Source organism: Dermacentor andersoni, chromosome 8 (genome assembly GCF_023375885.2).
Source record: "Dermacentor andersoni chromosome 8, qqDerAnde1_hic_scaffold, whole genome shotgun sequence".
Taxonomy (NCBI): Eukaryota; Metazoa; Arthropoda; class Arachnida; order Ixodida; family Ixodidae; genus Dermacentor; species Dermacentor andersoni.
Window position 1 is genome coordinate 247040 of NC_092821.1, and position 19774 is coordinate 266813.

The following is a 19774-nucleotide window of genomic DNA, read 5'->3' on the forward strand; positions in this document are numbered from 1 at the left end:
CTGCCGAACCATAAGCTTGCACATGCTGCTTATGCCAGAGCACGCACGTGGATTTCTGCCAAACGACGTGCTAAGCACGCCCATGCTGCGATTTACAGCGCACGCGCATGCATTTCTGCCAAACCTCTTGTTAAGCATGCACATGCATCTTTTGGTAGACGTGCACGTTGTTTTCTGCCAAACATCAAGTTAAGCATGCACATGCTGCTTTTGCCAGACCGTGCACGTGGATTTCTGCCAAACGACGTGCTAAGCACACCCATGCCGCTCTTTACAGCGCACGCGCATGCATTTGTGCCAAACCACTTGTTTAGCATGCACATGCATCTTTTGGTAGACACGCACGTTGGTTTCTCCCAAACCACAAGTTATGCATGCACATGCTGCTTTTCTCAGAGCGTGCACGTGGATTTCTGCAAAACTACGTGCAAAGCACGCCCATGCTGCGCTTTTCAGCGCACGCGCGTGCATTTGTGTCAAACCACTTGTTGAGCATGAACATGCATCTTTTGGTAGACGTGCACTTGGATTTCTGCCAAACCACCCACGAAACACAAAACGTCTTGAAAACTTCTCGGAACGGCTACAAACGGCTATAGACGTCTTGGTCTACACGAAGACGTTAAACAGGCGTTCTTCGAAACATTATGTAGCCGCAAGTACAGTGAATAAAGCAGACTATTGTGTCTCAGCTGTGGTATCAGCCCACGCCTGACGTCAACGAAGTATATTTTGGTGAACATCTTCAGAGCGTCTAACTCAAGAACTTTTTTAGATGTTTTTTTCAGAAAATTAAGACGCGATAGGCTTAGGTGCGCGCGCGAAAAAGATTTCAAATGCGCGTGCCCGACGCGCAGCGTTTTATTCCGTGACACTTAACAGGCCGGTCAGTTAGTTAATGTCGCGTCATAGAATTTCGATCCTTAAATTTCCCCCTTTGGGTGAACAACCAGAAAAAGCCTGCAGGGTTCTTTGATGCCATTCCGATATTATTCCTCGATCGCCACAACTACGTGTTTTCCGAGCGGCCACCAACGTTCACTCCACCAGGCGCGTAGCACGATCGAAGGTGAGTCTGCATATATATATATAGTTATAAGCTGCGATCGAACGACAATCAGTGTAGAGAAAAAAAACAAAAACGGCCGGGCGCACATATGCGCGCCCGTTCAGCGTCCCTATCAGCTAGAGCACATGCCTTCCTTTCCCTTAGCGTGAGCAAGCGGTGAGGAATCCACAATTGCGATATCGGCTGTCGTCAACGGCAGATCTGCCGCGCGCGGTCGCAAACGTGCACTCCGTTTGAGAACGTCGAAATGCTATCTGCTCCTGTACAGCACCAGGGGGCGCGCTGAAGTTGCCGCCCGATTCAAAGGTAGATAGCCACATAGCATCAGCATCACCAACCGCATAGCACGGCCGGTACGGCGGCGCGATTAAAGCCTTTCGCTACTTTTAGAACATCCAGAGGAAATTTAGGCACTTTCGGGCTTTAGGTAATTGTCGTTGAGCCGCGCTCCCTCTACAACTTCATGTGGATAGCACTGGATAGTGCCAATCTTTCCTTTCCTCGGGACTACGTCTCTCGGTAAAGTTTTGATTTCGGCGCGTGCTCATTCTTTAGCTTTCGCTCACCGGTGCTCATGGTTCCCCTGCCAAGTTCTATCGGGCTTATATTTTAGCTTGTGCACCGCTCACAGTTCTTTTGCTCACGTTCAAGCCTTGACCAGCGCCTGCAGAAGCGGTGCAGTTCTTACGGCACGTATACGTTTACTTTCTTCAACTTGCACGCGACTTTTGTTTTGGCGCGCCCGTACGTGCTGGTGTGAAGTTTAGACTCGTTTATGCATTTGCATGCACCTATGTAGTAGAACGTTCTCTTGTGATCTGGGAGGCAAAGCTGAAATTTCACATAATTTCGTTGAATTATTCCAGAAATTCTAGCTACGGCAATGGAAAGAAAGAAAAAGCCATTTGAGGCTTTATCTCGACAGCAAAAATATCGTCGACTTAGTGCTGTAGTCGAGCCCTTGGTTTGCGATCTTCACGTGCCAGGAAGTGTCGAACGAGAGTCACGTTCAGCTGACGATACGGACAAAGTGCATACAGTGGATTCAGCTTCTTTTCCATCTGTTAGTGTCGCGTCAAACGATGGTCTCTCGGAGCACAGTTCCGGCTCTACAAGTGAAGTGTCGCGAGACTTATTGGTGCGCGAGACAAAGAAGCGAGTGCTGTGTTTTTTCGTGACGAACAGGACAGTTCAAGCTCTACTACATCGCTGCCAAGTGATACGTGTGAGCGAATTGAGTGCGCGGGAGCGTTTCGCCCGTCCGAACAGCGTGGTTCGACAGAGATGGCTCGCCACTTGAGGAATTGGGCGTGCGAGCAAAATGTTACGCATACGGCGGTGTCCGCACTACTCAGAGTATTGAAAACACACTCCTGTCTTTCGGACTTGCCATCTGACGCACGGACGCTGCTTCGAACTCCACGAGTGGCTTTGATTGAGGACTGTGCTAATGGCTCGTACTGTCATTTTGGCATTGCAGACAGCATTAATTCAATGTTAGCGAACAGTACGAATTTATCGCTAGTGTCGCAAAACATTGCACTGTTTTTTTATATTGATGGGCTTCCACTCAGTAAAAGCTCACTAAGCCAGTTTTGGCAAATTCTAGCCAGCACATCTGACATTCCAGGAAGTGGTGTGTTTTTGGTTGGATGCTATCATGGAAATCAGAAACCATCTTCTCTGGCTGACTTCCTTGGCCCTCTAGTCAAAGATTTGCTTCATCTTCTTGATAATGGACTGCAGGTTCACGGCAAGCGAGTTACTATTAGTGTGAAAGGTTTCATTTGTGATGCACCTGCACGTGGATTTATTTTAGGCACAAAGTTACATTCTGGCTACTATGGCTGTGGAAAGTGCAAACAAAAAGGTGAATATGCAGAAGGAAGGGTTGTTTTTCCAGAAACGCAGGCGCCATTGCGAACAGATGCTGACTTGGATCAAAGAGTGCAGGAAGAACACCATGTTTCTGAAACGCCACTTTCAGCACTACCAATTGGCCTTGTTTCACAGTTTCCCTTAGACTACATGCACCTAGTATGTATCGGGGTCACTAAAAAGTTGATACTTCTTTGGTTGAGAGGCCCATTGCCACATCGTTTGCCTTCAACATCTATTGAAAGGATGTCAAAATGGCTGTTGGCGCTAGCACGGACACATTGTGAGGAGTTCGCCAGGAGGGCACGATCTCTCAGAGAGATTGATCGTTGGAAAGCAACTGAGCTTCGCTGCTTCCTTTTGTATTTAGGTCCGTGTGTTCTGAGAGGTATTTTGTCGAAAAATCTGTACAATCACTTTCTGATTCTTCACACATCAATCACCATACTTTCGAGCCCTTCTCTCTGTCGCGAGTACTGCAGCTATGCAAAGGAGCTTCTCGTTTGTTTTGTTTCATCATTCCAGTCCATTTATGGAAAGCACACTCTTTCCTATAATGTTCATTCATTGGTTCATCTGGCTGATGATGTCTTGAGATACGGGCCTCTCGACAGCTTCAGTGCATTTCCAGCAGAAAATTTCATGCATCACCTCAAGAAGTTGGTAAGGCACTCAAAGAAACCACTAGAGCAGCTGGTTAACCGAATGGCAGAACGACTGTCCTCAGGTACGTTGTTTGTCATCAAACAACTTTCTTTGGAAGGAGTAGAATGTTCGCAGATTCACAGCAGTGGCCCACTTGCAGAGTGTTGCATTGGGCCTCAGTACCACATAGCTAGCTTTCCACAATTTACCTTAAGGACTTCTGAAGGCAACAATGTCTGTACAATGGAAGATTCCACTGTTGTCATGATATCAAACTTTGCACATGATAGTCAGGGAAATAAAGTGCTAATTGGGAAAGCCCTTGAATGTTGTGGTGACCTTTACACTACACCTTGTCCTTCATCTCATCTTGGAATAGTCATCGTGAAAAAGGTTGACAGTCCTCTTTCATCAAGGATGCTCTGTGATGTTATGTCCAAGTGTGTGCTGCTGCCTCTTGCGTGTTCCCCCTCCGAATATGCACTGTTGCCTCTAATCCACTCAACTGTATTGCCCCCCCTGCACACATAAAATCTGAAACTGTGGAATAGTTCATGCTTGGTAATTGCAGATACTTTTATTTCACTATAGACCTCATGAAGCTGAATAGCTTTGCTGAGCCACCTTACAACTAAGCCATCTGGCTTCTGGGTCGCACTTGGGACATTAATTTCGAACTGGCAGATGTGGCTCTGTTAACAGCTGCAGCGAACTGTCCAACTGCCACTATCAGTAGCTAAATTGCACATGACATCTCCTCATAGTGGCAATGGCAGTACTTGTTAGCATACGGAAACTTAAGCGTAGCTACTACACTTGTTACACTGCACCTGACAAATGAATGGACTGCGCATTACCACTCGTAAAATCACCATGTCTGACAGCCTAAGCGGATGTCCCAAGTGTGGCCAGCATGCCAGATGGCCTGGCCACTGGGTGACTCAGCAAAGTGACATGCCATTGGTCTGCAAACATTTGTTCCCAATATATATTGAAAAGTAGAATGATAAACTACTCATACAAGGATAGTGTATATAAAATACTGTGTATTTGCACCTTATGTGATGTGGTAAACTTGAATGTTTGCATGTAAACCTGTAAATAATGCACACCATGCAATAATACTGACAATCACTGAACACTAGATTATGCCTCTACTACATAATTGTTCCTCAAATAAATTTTGTGTAAAGTTTAATGCTTAAACACAGCACACCTCAATATTTTTACCTTTTTGGGGGATTGCTTTTTTTATGCCTTTGTTTTTTACATCTGTGGTGTCCTAGACCAAAGCTGTGCCTATTGGGTTGACCTGTACACTTGTCAGAAGTTTTCTGCTCTCTTTTTGTTCTCCATGCTCACAATACTAGGTTATGTATGCTGTCTTGAGGTTTGTCGACGACAACAGTGTTGCTGTTGTCCCAACTAACTGGTTGTTGAAGAATAAAAAGATGTGTTTGTGGCCGACTATGCTGGGCACCCATGAATTGACGAAAGCTGTCAAACGACGTGCCCATCTCAATCCTTCTACAACGCCTAACTTCAAGGTGAAGGTGATCAAAACTACAGGTATGAAACAGTTTTTTGCAAATTGGTTTTATCATTTTGAGATTGCTGTTACTCTTAAAGCCATTGGCAGCCTGTGCAGTGGTTGAATAAGGGAGTTGGGGGAAGCATACAGAAAAAAAAAGCTGTTCAGCATGAATAACACAGATAAATAAATATACTATGCGATTTCTTTTTCAGCAACATACGATGAAGCTCGGCAGAAGTTGCCACAAGCGGAAAATTCAGACAATGTCGACACAACAGATCAAGGTAAGGGCTTCTCCTAATTCCATTTTCAGTATCCTTATACAGTTCACATTTACAGAAAAAGGACGTGGTAAGCGGCGCAAATGCGCACGCATTTTGAGCTCGTCGGATGATTAGGAAGAGGAAGACAATTTCAATCTTCCAGAACCACCCTTCTCTCAAAGGTAGTAGCTGTTTTCAGGCACTCTTTCAAAATATGCTAATCCGTGCACATGTTGCAGCACTTCAAGCGCCAGTAATGATGGCAGAACAAGTAAGTGATGGCTACTTTTTGTCAGCAGTAGAACCAGCTTGCATTGCAAGTGATAAATGTGAGCTAAACCTTGGGGAGGGCTAAACAAATGTAAGCTTTAATCTGGTATTCATACTTACTGAGGCACTACACCATAAGCAGCAAGCTGAATTCCTGGTATTGCTTGAATGTGTATCACTGCATTAAATTTTGCACTGGATTGCAGCTTCCAGACAAAGGCTTACTGAAACAGCTTCTGAAAGTAAGATTTTTGTCTTTACATAAGCACTGTAGCACCGCTGAATTTTGCTCCTGGGTACTTATTAAATTTCTGTTTTGCAGAAACCCAGCAGGCAGACTTATCTGTGCAGACAGCTCATCTATGTAAGATTTTCTCTTCTAGTAAGCAGCTATGTGCCATTGCTGCATGTGCTCACTCAATTTTTTTTCCCTTTTCTAGCCTCGGTGGAAGAACAAAGAGGTTTGTAGTGGATATGCGTTGTTGGGTTTTATGTATGTATGAACAGTGCTGAAACTAATGTGGCTAAGCAAGGCTGCTGTATCAAACGTTTAGTGAAAGTGTACTTGTCCTTTACAGAGAGTGAAAATGACATCTTAAACGAATCACAAGCCCCAGGTAAATTTTGTTGCAAGTTGTCTTCTTACACTCAGCCAACAGTGCAGTAACATAATTTGATTTCATATTACCTTTGTTGCTTACTCATTGCACTTGGTTTAGTAAATATATAGTGCATGTCATGAAATACTGATTTGGTCATGCATGACCATACTAGGACCATTTGACGAGTAGCGCTTGTTCAGGGCTGTAGTACTGAGTCATTTGTGCTTTCTTTTTTGTGACAGGCAGCCAGCAAGCTCAATGTGCTGTGCAGTCATTTCAGTCGGGTAAGCTTCATTCATAACAGTAGAAAACCAGGTGATGTCATATTTTAATATATTTTCTGCTTTTTTGCACTGGGAGTTGCCAGCTCCTGATTACTACATGCATGCAAGTTATGCATGTTCTTGTGTGAAATTGCTCGTTTCTTTTTAGCACACCAGCCTAGGGCACCATTTCTGCAACCACGTCGTGAAAGTAAGTTTCCTTGCTGGCACCCTCGGCAGTCGGCTTGCTAAGTAATGTTTTGGCATATATGCATATCATTTTCCTAATTTATTCCACTGCATTTGCTCAAGGCCCATTACAGTGGTCCATCTCCAGTACCCAAGGTGCGCTTTGCTATTGACTGTGTTCCATAACTCAACAAGTGTGATCAAGCTAGGAGAGACCCGTTCTTAGATATTGCGCTTCTTTTTATAGGAGGCTGGCGGAGAGCACCGGCTGCACAGTCTCGTTCAGGTGAAATTCATCTGTCACTGCAATTTTACTGCTTTTTTTTTAAGACACCACCATATTTGTAAATTTTAACTTTCTGCAGACTCTCCAATTTGGATGGCACCAAGGTCCCAAGGTTTGTTGTGGAATTGAGTTTTGCTCTCCATACATGCATGATTACCGCTACATAGAGCTAGTAATTTAGCAGATAATGTTTTGAGAATTCTGCGGGTTTTTCACAGGAAACCTTCCAGGAATACCATTCCCAGAGTTGCATTTAGGTAAATTTGATTTGAAAATTGAAACCTATGTGTGTAGCAGTTGAATGATGCACAATTGCACATTACTCTGCTTTTTCTGCAGACTCTCCACGATGGATTGCACAACATTCACAAGGTGCATTGTGCGGGGTACACTTTTCTAGCTCATATATACATTCAAAATGTCATTACAGCCAGTTATAAAAAAAACAATCTTGCTTTGCTTTTTTGCAAAAAGTTGTCTAGGAGTACAAGCACCAGCTGCACAGACATATTCTGGTAAGTTTCCTGAGATTTTCAGCTTGTAGCATTTCATTCATAACATTTCATTCATTATTTTTCTGAATCTTGCAATATTCATGGATTCCTTGCTTCTTTATATATGTGCACTAACTGATGCCATTGTATATTTTGGAATTGCGCTTGCTTGTTCAGGAATTGGACATGCAGAATTCGCCACGCAGTCTTGTCAGCTAGGTAATATTTAACACGACGTGTCTATTAGTATTTAGAATGCAACTATAAATGTGGAAAACGTTTCCTCTACATTTTTTGCAGAACTGCCACAGTGGCCTGCTTCTAGTTCTCAAGGCAAGTTGCATTATTTGTCACATCGTGGTACATGAACACATGATTGGTTACAATGTCAACAATTAAAATACAGCTGTGTTGCTTCGTGATCATCTGGTTTGCTTGTTTTTCTAGGCAGCCACTGTCCAGTGTTAGTGTCACAGTTGCATCACCAAGGTAAGGCTTCATTTGTCAAAACTAACCTCAACAGCTGCACAGAGTGCACAGCCTCATTTTGTACATTTTGCGAATGTACAAAATTACATTTTACAAGACATTTCACTCACAAGGTGTTTGTACAATGCTGAGGATTAATGGTTGTTGCAGCTTTGTGCTGGTGTACTTGAAAAAATCCAGTTAGCTCAGTAAAGTAGAATGAGTGTTGCTAGAATTATGCATTATTACTGCAGAAACTATGGTCTGTAGATGCCAACTTTGAATTTCGTGTCCAGGTATGTGTCTCCTTCATTTATGTGCAGCTGTAGACAACCACGCTTTCTTTGGAGGAGCTACTCTTCTTTGCTAGTGTTGTATTCCTTCCTACTAGTAGCAGCTTTTATTCTTGTCCTAAGAGAACCACTCAACAGCAATGTAACCTTTCTTTGTTCTACAAGGTTAGTGCATCTAGAATCATGGAACAACATAAGTGCTAGCTTGAAGCTGCAAAGTGTCCATGTGTGGGCCAATGTGCCCACAGTGTTATTGGAGAAACAAAAGTGTTAGTGTGGGGTGTAATGCGTGAGGAGAGTTGGAAATGCAGGGGTAATTTGTAGCATTATAGGAAATTTGCCTCATCAATCATTTCACAAGTGTAGCTGTTTGGGCAAAGAGTGGGTAATGCACTGTTTGGTGTAAGAAGTGCACAGTAAATAATGAAATGATGAAAAAGGTAGAGACTGGGACCAATAGTGCAGCATGTGTCCCTGTTCTTTTGCCTCTTGTTCTTGTTTGATGTAACCACAACAAATCCTACATTGAATTAGGGAGTGTTGCATGGAGATTAATTAGCTGGTGCTCAAGAGGTTTCAGAGGATGTTAGTTATACTCGGAGCTTTGCTGTAAATGCAATTGATTCTTCATGGCTCTTAGTCTCCAGACCTTTTTTTGTACAAGTGCAGTTTCCAGACATTCACAGAGTGATTTTGCAGTTCAAGAAAGTGTGTAAAATGATGTATTGTTTTACAGGTGAAGCACCCAGCCATTCTCAGAGTGATTTCTCCATTCAAGAAGGTGTGTACAAAGAACTTGATTATTGCACCTACCTGCCTTTGTACGATTTCAATTAATGTTTAATCTCACACTGGATTGCAGAACAGTTAGAACATAGCCACAAAAGTTTGTAAGATAGTGCAAAGTTGTCTGCTGTATAAATTTTACAAAAGACATCTTAAATCCTTGTACATTTGTTTCCAATCTACAGAACAAGCTGACCTAAGTCTGCTGGCTTCAATCAGGAAGGAGATCTCATGTAAGCACATTTTGGTAAATTTTATTTTACATACAGTTTGCTCATCAATAAGGGTATTACACAGGTATTGCACTTAAGGAATTTAGTTGATTTGGTAAATGAGAAATTTAGTATTTCCCACCTTTTTACATGCTAACAAATGCATCACTGCTCACATGAATGCCCATATCTGCATGCCACTTACAGCCTTTTCTGTGCATGGGTTCAATACACTGTTTGAGTTTCCAATTAGGTAATTTATCTTCATTTATTAAGATGTTGCCAGAATCTGTTTAATCTCATCCATAAAAAAGCCTTTGTGGTAGTGGAATACAATTTCTTATATTGACTGAGAAATGTGCTTACATTAATGCATTTGTAAACCATTAGGTAGTATTTTTGTCTTCACATTTCATCTTCACATTTCATCTTCACATTTCAGCCGCTACTCGCAGCATTTTGAAGGACATGGCTGTCTTAAAAACGCAAAATGAGGCAATTTTGAACCTCTTAGGTAGTACCCGCGAGTGCGAGATGGATGAGCAGCCTGTACAGACATACCCGCTAAGGACGGTTGATGAAATTGACCATCTGGAAAGTAATTTGAAAAGCTCCAGCAGCACCCGCAGGCAATTGGTAAATAATATTCAACAACTTGGTTTTATAAGTATAATTATTTTGCTGTTCTTCAACAGTGCAAAGTCCTAGGCCACATTGGCGGCAACACAGTGCGCTCAACAACTGCAAACATCTTGAAATATTTACTTCACGATTCCGTCGCTGTCATGTACAGTCTCCATGGGCAAAAAGGAAAAAGAGCCTTGGCTGAGACAGAGTTGTGCCGCATAATTCTGGGTAAGCGGTGTGCAAGTGTCTGCAAGCTACTGTAATAAGTCGCATGCTAGATTTACAGCATTGGCTTGCTTTAATTGCACATCGAGTCACAATGTGTAATTTTGCGATCTGTAAGCTGTAACGAAACATTAAAAAATTGTTTTGCCATATGCAAGCTCAGTTTAAACACATTAGGTAGGTCACTTCTGGCAGTGGCCTACTGGCTATGGCATTGAACTGAACGCATTGTCAAATGCTTGAATACCAACCATATGTATGCAGCCCTCCACCACAGTATTTCATAATGTGGCAGTAGCTGTGGTATGTAAAACAAATCGGCAATTAGATAACTAGCTAAGTTTTCAGAACGTTAATTCAGTCACTTAATATACAAAAGATGGTTATTTGGAGACCTGTGTGGTTTTGTTGAATGCCCATTGTATAACTTAGTGCTTTTTACAGAGTCTGTACGAAAAAATGCAGCAACAGCATCTGCTTCAGATGCAGAGATCCATACAGGTATCATGGCATGGCTAAAGAATGCACAAGCCCGTCTTGATGCAGCCATGAAGCGGTAATCTGATCCATTATTTTTAAAAATTCACATGTCTTAACTCCTCAATTTAGGCTTGTCCATGTCAGACTATTTCTATATGTGCTGGCCCGAGGGCACTCATGCTGATATTCACCTCGAGGACATTCTTGAAATATAGGCTGATATACAGACATGAAAAATAAACGAAATAATCTACAGTGCAGTTTCTAAATTCCTAAATATGCCTTCACATTCATTTCAGTTCTGAAATTTATGCAATAATTACAATGTGTTTCATGACGCATCTTTTGTATATCCAGAGCAGATATATGTTCAATAGCATTATGAAGATTTGTGCAGTTAAAAATTAATGTGCCTAATTACACGGAAAATAAACATCAGGCTGCAACTTTACAGACTGCTGAGCATTTCTGAAGTGTGAAGCAGGGCATGAATTGTAATTTTCTCATTCTTGTCGCCCATATATCCTTATCAAGGTCTGTATCTTGCTATAAATTAGTTTTTTTACCTTGCTGTAGGGCACATGTTGAAACGGACCAATGAGTAAACAGTTAAATGGTGGCAAAGCAGCCACATTTTTCAAGCAGTTGTGTGCTCACCAATCAAACTTAAGGTAAACATATAGAAGCATGCTAGGATTGACTTTTTTTTTACTGTCTTCTTTTAATTTTGATGCAGCTGTTACGTTTACTCATTCACGACACCACAAGGCCTGCTGGTTGCCATTGTTTTTGTCTAGTCGAGGTAAGCCGCATGGTTCCAAGCCAGAGCTTGACTGTTTTGTGGACTGAATACTTTTAATTTCTACGCAGCTCTTATGTTTACTCTCACGGAACCACGAGGCGTGCTGGCTGCAGTTGTTTTTGTCTCGTCGAGCTAAGCCGCGTGGTTCCAAGCCAGAGCTTGACTCTTTTGTGGACTGACTACTTTTAATTTCTACGCAGCTCTTATGTTTACTCTCACGGAACCACGAGGCGTGCTGGCTGCAGTTGTTTTTGTCTATTTGAGGTAAGCCGCATGGTTCCAAGCCAGAGCTTGACTGTTTTGTGGGCTGACTACTTTTAATTTCTACGCAGCTCTTATGTTTACTCTCACGGAACCACGAGGCGTGCTGGCTGTAGTTGTTTTTGTCTAGTCGAGGTAAGCCGCGTGGTTCCAAGCCAGAGCTTGACTGTTTTGTGGACTGACTAGTTTTAATTTCTACGCAGCTCTTATGTTTACTCTCACTGAACCACGAGGCGTGCTGGCTGCAGTTGTTTTTGTCTAGGTAAGCCGCGTGGTTCCAAGCCAGAGCTTGACTGTTTTGTGGACTGACTACTTTTAATTTCTATGCAGCTCTTATGTTTACTCTCACGGAACCACGAGGCGTGCTGGCTGTAGTTGTTTTTGTCTAGTCGAGGTAAGCCGCGTGGTTCCAAACCAGAGCTTGACTGTTTTGTGGACTGACTACTTTTAATTTCTACGCAGCTCTTATGTTTACTCTCACGGAACCACGAGGCGTGCTGGCTGTAGTTGTTTTTGTCTAGTCGAGGTAAGCCGCGTGGTTCCAAGCCAGAGCTTGACTCTTTTGTGGACTGACTACTTTTAATTTCTACGCAGCTCTTATGTTTACTCTCACGGAACCACGAGGCATTGCTGGCTGCAGTTGTTTTTGTCTAGTTGAGGTAAGCCGCATGGTTCCAAGCCAGAGTTTGACTGTTTTGTGGACTGACTACTTTTAATTTCTACGCAGCTCTTATGTTTACTCTCACGGAACCACGAGGCGTGCTGGCCGCAGTTGTTTTTGTCTAGGTAAGCCGCGTGGTTCCAAGCCAGAGCTTGACTGTTTTGTGGACTGACTACTTTTAATTTCTATGCAGCTCTTCCGTTTACTCTCAGGGAACCACGGGGTGTGCTGGCTGCAGTTGTTTTTGTCTAGTCGAGGTAAGTCGCATGGTTCCAAGCTTCACATCTTGTTGCATTCTTAAAAGCAGCCCTGAAACACTTCTTGAACATAGTGAGAAAACAATGCTGATCTGTCGTAGAGGCTGCTGTGGACATATGAACCGAATAATACTGCACTACATGAAGCAGGGAATTTACAATCGCATGTCAAACACAACGAAAAATTGCTTCTGCAATGTTGCCACATTGAAAGCAGCTGGCCCACCAATGCTATTGGCTAATTTCGTGATCACAAGAGTATTCTCAGTAATATATAATTCCTAATTTGAGTTAAATAAATGAAAAATGTCTCTAACCTCAAAAAGAGAATAATTTCATCTTTGCACTGGGCGTAGCTGCATCGTCTGCATGTGGCCTCTGAGATGGGAGCAACGTGCTGCATAGTCTATCACGGGTCAGAACAGGGTGCCACGACACTCAACTGTTGACCTTTGCTGTGCTCTCTTGGCTTCTCGACTGTGTAGCTTCCAGTACACTAGTAGACACGAAAATAGTAAGTTGGGTATTGGTGCGATTACTCTGCTTATAGTTGCAGTATTCGAAAAATGTTTACGCCATGTGATGACGTCTTTTCATAGTACGGCCATTCTATATTTAGTTAGAAAAGTGTTTCCGGGCCCCTTTGGGAAGAGTGGTTTTATAGACATGTGGTACAATACCGTAATAATAATTGTAAGAGACACTTGAAAGGAGCAATTGCTCTCCTTGATTGCCAGGCTGGCGTACGCCTGTTGCTTCAACTTATACAACCCACCATAACCACTGAAATGAAAGTAACTGTTCTAACAGATACGTTTGCAAACCATCACCACGGCTAATGACGTACTGCAAGTCTGTGTGTGGATTAAACCATTTGCCAGTGTAATTGCACTCTACAATTGCTTTTTCATGATATATCAGAAAAATAGTGCTGAACATCATGTAGCATAGGATTTTGAGAGAAGCAATTGCTTAAAATTATAAAGTAAATGTGACCGAAGCAAAACAACGGCACATATTTTTCTATTCGAAATACGAATTGCACAACTTTATTGTAAATAATTTGTGGCTTCTTTCTTTTTCACTGCTGTATTGCAGAGCAAACCTTCATGTGAGACCTGCAGCAGGGCAAACATCTGGGGGCGGGCAGTGGTATCCAAGAGGGAAAGGACCATTGCTGTGGACTCTGCAGCTACATCATTTTATATGGTCACCTTTTCTATAGTATTATTAAATTATGTAAGGTCTGCATGTCCTTTATTTTATTAATCAATAAAGCCGCTTTGTCATGAGACCAGGTGGTCATTTTTTGCTGCATGTTGTGCACATTAGCTTTGGATGAGTCATTGCACGAAAATCCCATTTATTACATATGTTACAAAATTTTATGCAGGTTATTATAAACAATGTAATGCTTCAATTTATTTTTCAGTTCTATATATTAAGATGCCGTGTCATAATTTTGCTTTTTACCATGCCAATTCAGGATAACCGTTTACATATGCTCCTGTAAGTACACCTATAAAAGCCTGCGTATTGTTTCCGAAATATAACGCGATTCTGGGAACGTCTAATTAAATTCTAATTTTGTTCTTGTCAAGATGTTTATAAAAGCCTGCTTATATAATGCTTTCGAAGCCACTACTACACAATCCTGGGAACGTCTAATACAATTCTTGAAGTTGTTCTAGTCGAGATGTTTATTAGCCAACTTTTAGCATAACGTTAGCAGGGCTTACTGAAGTACCTGTAGACGTCCACGGCTAGAAAAGGTTTTGACCATGACAGCTATTAGACTTTTGAATTAGCCGTTCAAGACGTCTTTTAGGCATCAAATAGCTGCTTCCGTGTTTCGTGGGCACGTGCTAAGCACGCCCATGCTGCGCTTTTCAGCGCACGCGCAAGCATTTGTGTCAAACCACTTGTTGAGCATACACATGCATCTTTTGGTAGACACGCAAGTTGTTTTCTGCCAAACCACAAGTTAAGCATGCACATGCTGCTTTTGCCACAGCGTGCACGTGGATTTCTGCCAAACCACGTGCTAAGCACGCCCATGCTGCGCTTTTCAGCGCACGCGCATGCATTTGTGTCAAACCACTTGTTGAGCATGCACATGCATCTTTTGGTAGACGCGCACGTTGTTTTCTGCCAAACCACAAGTTAAGCATGCACAAGCTGCTTTTGCCAGAGCGCGCACGTGGATTTCTGCCAAACGACGTGCCAAGCACGCCCATGCTGCGCTTTTCAGCGCACGCGCATGCATTTGTGTCAAACCACTTGTTGAGCATGCACATGCATCTTTTGGTAGACGCGCACGTTGTTTTCTGCCAAACCACAAGTTAAGCATGCACATGATGCTTTTGCCAGAGCGTGCACGTTGTTTTCTGCAAAACCACAAGTTAAGCATGCACATGCTGCATTTGCCAGAGCGTGCACATGGATTTCTGCCAAACCACGTATTAAGCACGCCCATGCTGCGCTATTCAGCGCACGCGAATGCATTTGTGTCAAACCACTTGTTGAACATGCACATGCATCTTTTGGTAGACGCGCACCTTCTTTGCCAAACCAATAGTTAAGCATGCACATGCTGCTTTTGCCAGAGCGTACACATGGATTTCTGCCAAACGACGTGCCAAGCACGCCCATGCTGCCCTTTTGAGCGCACGCGCATGCATTTGTGTCAAACCACATGTTGAGCATACACATGCATCTTTTGGTAGACGCGCACGTTATTTTCTGCCAAACCACAAGCTAAGCATGCACACGCTTCTTTTGCCTCAGCGTGCACGTGGATTTCTGCCAAACCACGTGCTAAGCAAGCCCATGCTGCGCTTTTCAGCGCACGCGCATGCATTTGTGTCAAACCACTCGTTAAGCATGCACATTCATCTTTTGGTAGACGCGCACGTTTTTTTCTGCTAAACCACAACTTAAGCATGCACATGCTGCTTTTGCCAGAGCGCGCACGTGGATTTCTGCCAAACGACGTGCCAAACACGCCCATACTGAGCTTTTCAGCGCACGCGCATGCATTTGTGTCAAACCACTTGTTGAGCATGCACATGCGTCTTTTGGTAGACGCGCACTTTATTTTGTGCCAAACCACAAGTTAAGCATGCACATGCTGCTTTTGCCAGAGCGTGCACGTGGATTTCTGCCCATCCACGTGCTAAGCACGCCCATGCTGCTCTTTTCAGCTAACGCGCATAGATGTGTGCCAAACCACTTGTTAAGCATGTACATGCATTTTTTGGTAGACGCGCACGTTGTTTTCTGCCAAACCACAAGCTATGCATGAACATGCAGCTCTTGGCAGAGCGCGCACGTGGATTTCTGCCAAACGACGTGCCAAGCACGCCCATGCTGCTTTTTTCAGCACACGCGCATGGTTTTGTGCCAAACCGCTTTTCAAGCATGCACATGCATCTTTTGGTAGAAGCGCACGTTGTTTTCTGCAAACCACAAGCATGCACATGCTGCTTTTGCCAGAGCGCGCACGTGGATTTCTATCAAACCACATGCTAAGCACGCCCATGCTGCTCTTTTCAGAGCGCGCGCATGCATTTGTGTCAAATCACTTGTTGAGCATGCACATGCATCTTTTTGGTAGACGCGCACGTTGTTTTCTGCGAAACCACAAGATAAGTATGCACATGCTGCTTTTGCCACAGCGTGCACGTGGATTTCTGCCAAACGACGTGCTGAGCACACCCATGCTGCGCTTTACAGCGCACGTGCATGCATTTGTGCCAAACCACTTGTTGAGCATGCACATGCATCTTTTGGTAGACGCGCACGTTGTTTTCTACCAAACCACAAGTTAAGCATGCACATGCTGCTTTTGCCAGAGCGTGCACGTGGATTTCTTCCAAACGACGTCCCACGCACGCCCATGCAGCGCTTTACAGCGCACACGCATGCATTTGTACCAAACCACTTGTTAATTATGCACATGCATCTTTTGGTAGACGCGCACGTTGTTTTCTGCCAAACGACAAGTTAAGCATGCACATGCTGCTTTTGCCAGAGCGTGCACGTGGATTTCTGCAAAAAGACGTGCTAAGCACGCCCATGCTGCTCTTTGTAGCAGACGCGCATGGATTTGTGCCAAACCTATTAAGCATGCACATGCATCTTTTGGTAGACGCGCACGTTGTTTTCTGCCAAACCACAAGCATGCACATGCTGCTTTTGCCAGAGCGCGCACGTGGATTTCTGTCAAACCACGTGCTAAGCACGCCCATGCTGCGCTTTTCAGCGCGCGCGCATGCATTTGTGTCAAACCACTTGTTGAGCATGCACATGCATCTTTTCGTAGACGCGCACGTTGTTTTCTGCCAAACCACAAGTTAAGCATGCACATGCTGCTTTTGCCAGAGCGTGCACGTGGATTTCTGCCAAACGACGTGCCAAGCACGCCCATGCAGCGCTTTTCAGCGCACGCGCATGCGTTTGTGCCAAGCCACTTGTTAAGCATGCACATGCATCTTTGGGTAGACGCGCACGTTGTTTTCTGCCAAACCACTAGTTAAGCATGCACATGCTGCTTTTGCCAGAGCGTGCACGTGGATTTCTGCAAAACGACGTGCTAAGCACGCCCATGCTGCTCTTTGTAGCAGACGCGCATGGATTTGTGCCAAACCTATTAAGCATGCACATGCATCTTTTGGTAGACGCGCACGTTGTTTTCTGCCAAACCACATGTTAAGCACGGTCATGCTGCTTTTGCTAGAGCGCGCACGTGGATTTCTGCAATACCACGTGCTAAGCACGCCAATACTGCTCTTTTAAGCACACGCGCAAGCATTTGTGGCAAACCACTTGTTAAGCATGCACATACATCTTTTCGTAGACGCGCACGTTTTTTCTGGCAAACCCCAAGTTAGGCATGCACATGCTCCTTTTGCCAGAGCGCGCAAAGGGATTATCTGCAAAACGACGTGCTAAGCACGCCCATGCTGCTCTTTTCAGCACACGCGCATGGATTTGTGCCAAGCCACTTGTTAAGCATGCACATGCATCTTTTGGTAGACGCGCACGCTGTTTTCTGCCAAACCACAAGTTAAGCATGCACATGCTGCTTTTGCCAGAGCGCGCACGGGAAGAAAGCACGGGCCTGGAAGAAAAAAAAAGCTGTGCTGCAACTATCTCGGCAACATCCTTTCCCGTTAAGAAAAATGGTGCTTTCATATCAACTTGAGCCCTCCAGTTTAGAGTAATGTACCAGTGCACTTATGAACAATGAATCAATTCTCAAAGAGCATGTGCAGTCCAGCCAAAAGCAGGGGCAAGAATCCGCATTGTGCTCTTGCATTGAAGGTGAATAACACGTACCATCATGGCTAATGTGCTTTAGTAAGCTTCCCGGCAATATGTATTTGTAATGTACAAAGAATTGTCAATAAAGCTTACCATGAGAAGAGATGCACTTGCAAATTATGTCACAATTAAATGTAATGAGCACAGTGTAAACCTATGTGCCCTTTCCACTCTTTGTATGCTTTACTGTATGATGCTTATTTACACCCCTGTAGTGCGGTGTAGCAAGCTACAAAAAAAACGTTCCATAAGTAGGCTTTTTACGATTATCTTTCTCGCAATACACTAATATTTCACGTTGAAGCCTAAGCAATGTACTGCGGTGAAGCATACAAAAAGTGATAAGGGGCCATTGTCACTGGGCATAATAAGACACTCGCGCAGCCGCCGCCTCTCAGGTCGCCTAAGTGGACATACTATGCTGGCTGATAGCGGCCCCCTCCTATTTTTAGTATGCTTCACCGCGTAACTAAAATGTACTGCGGCGAAGAAGCCGTACATTTGTATTGAGTGAATAAACAAGTGGTTTTTACAACAGTACAGAAATAAACGCGTACCATGCATCAGTCTACCACACAGAAGAGCGTCGATATATACGGTAGCTGACTCACACAGGCCGTGTAGCCCACTTGTCAGTCGTAAGGGGTATTATGGTTAATTCAAAATTTCAGACACACATATGTGTTTATGTTTACGTTCGCACTCCTTGCGTAATAAGACTCCCAGAACTTCCACAATAGAAAGTTATTTACAACACACAAACGCAAAGAACACAGACATACGTCTAGTTTTCAACTCGACCGTCATGCAAATGACATATAGCGCGGAAAAACGTGAACATGCTGTGTGTTAGCGTCGTAAACTTGATACTAGACAAGGTGCTAGCACACCAGAATCCCGCGACAGCCGCTAATGAGACCAAGACGGGAGCACATGTCTGTGAACGCGCAAACCCTAAGCCACTCTGCTCCTCCGCCACCCCCCTGCACGGCTGCACCGCTCGTTTCAAGCACAGCACACCAAACACACATTCAGCACTGAACAGTGGGCGGTCGACGCAGTTGCATTTACATGACCTGCAGCGAGCAGCACATCCCTCGATGTCCGTTAAGCAAAGTCGGACACGGCGACGCCACATCGCGGTTCGCAGAACTTCGCTGCCGAAGCGCTAGGCCATTTCGATATTTCAATTATCACCACCGCCGGGTTTTCAAGAAAGCACGGGTCACACAACGCAGATTCTGTACTGCCAGAGCTCACCGAGGCCAAAGCCACACTGCCGCACCGCCACTACTCACGGCTTTACGCCAAGTAACACAGAACCTACAACCAACACACAAGCAACGCACGTACGATCACACGAGCAGATTCTGTCCTGCCAGAGCTCACCGAGGCCAAAGCATAGAATAAAGAACAACTGGCCAAAGCCGCACCGCCACTACTTACGGCTTTCGGCCAAGTAACACAGAACCTACAACCAACACACAAGCAACGCACGTACAATCACATGAGCAATGTTGAACAACGCGCGGTCCAGAGAACGATCACGCCGAGGACGAACACGCCACGGCGTCGCTCGGCGCCAGCATCGCGCCTTCTCAAAAATCCCTAAACGATGCTGTCCCTAGGAACCTAGGATCAGGTCACGTGAGGGATTTTCGTACGACAAATAGACGCACTCCTTCTAGCCCTAGGAAACTCACTCTATGTTCTAGCCCATGGAGTTTCCTACAAAAATTACTACAGGGAATTATGGCGCTAGTGTCTACGGGAGCTGCAATGGGAGCGGTTGTCTCAGCATGGGAATTATGGGAAGTACATCGATTTGCCTAAACTTCGTCTTTTTTTCGCTTCAAACGGGTTTGTGACTTTGTAAACTCGTCA

At 44.2% G+C, this 19774-nt stretch overlaps 3 long non-coding RNA genes across 13 annotated transcripts; all 3 read left to right on the forward strand.

Annotated features, from left to right (window-relative positions):
* Positions 1 to 4500: 4500 nt before the first annotated feature.
* On the forward strand, positions 4501 to 6736 carry LOC140219975 (uncharacterized). Its single transcript, XR_011896197.1, has 10 exons — positions 4501 to 5161; positions 5339 to 5410; positions 5466 to 5571; positions 5629 to 5660; positions 5866 to 5901; positions 5982 to 6023; positions 6100 to 6120; positions 6238 to 6276; positions 6504 to 6545; positions 6694 to 6736. It is a non-coding gene; the product is annotated as an uncharacterized lncRNA (long non-coding RNA).
* On the forward strand, positions 6735 to 7107 carry LOC140219976 (uncharacterized). The gene is made up of 3 exons (XR_011896198.1): positions 6735 to 6869; positions 6961 to 6999; positions 7079 to 7107. It is a non-coding gene; the product is annotated as an uncharacterized lncRNA (long non-coding RNA).
* An 828-nt stretch (positions 7108 to 7935) lies between these two features.
* On the forward strand, positions 7936 to 13859 carry LOC126526750 (uncharacterized). 11 transcript variants are annotated; one of them, XR_011896205.1, is made up of 7 exons: positions 7936 to 7982; positions 8991 to 9035; positions 9226 to 9273; positions 11161 to 12306; positions 12375 to 12433; positions 12502 to 12565; positions 13664 to 13859. It is a non-coding gene; the product is annotated as an uncharacterized lncRNA (long non-coding RNA). The 11 variants fall into 11 exon arrangements; XR_011896202.1 differs by lacking the exons at positions 7936 to 7982; positions 8991 to 9035; positions 9226 to 9273 and having other exon boundaries at positions 9914 to 11782; positions 11851 to 11909; positions 11978 to 12306; XR_011896203.1 differs by lacking the exons at positions 7936 to 7982; positions 8991 to 9035; positions 9226 to 9273 and having other exon boundaries at positions 9914 to 11255; positions 11321 to 11386; positions 11455 to 12306.
* Positions 13860 to 19774: the final 5915 nt, after the last annotated feature.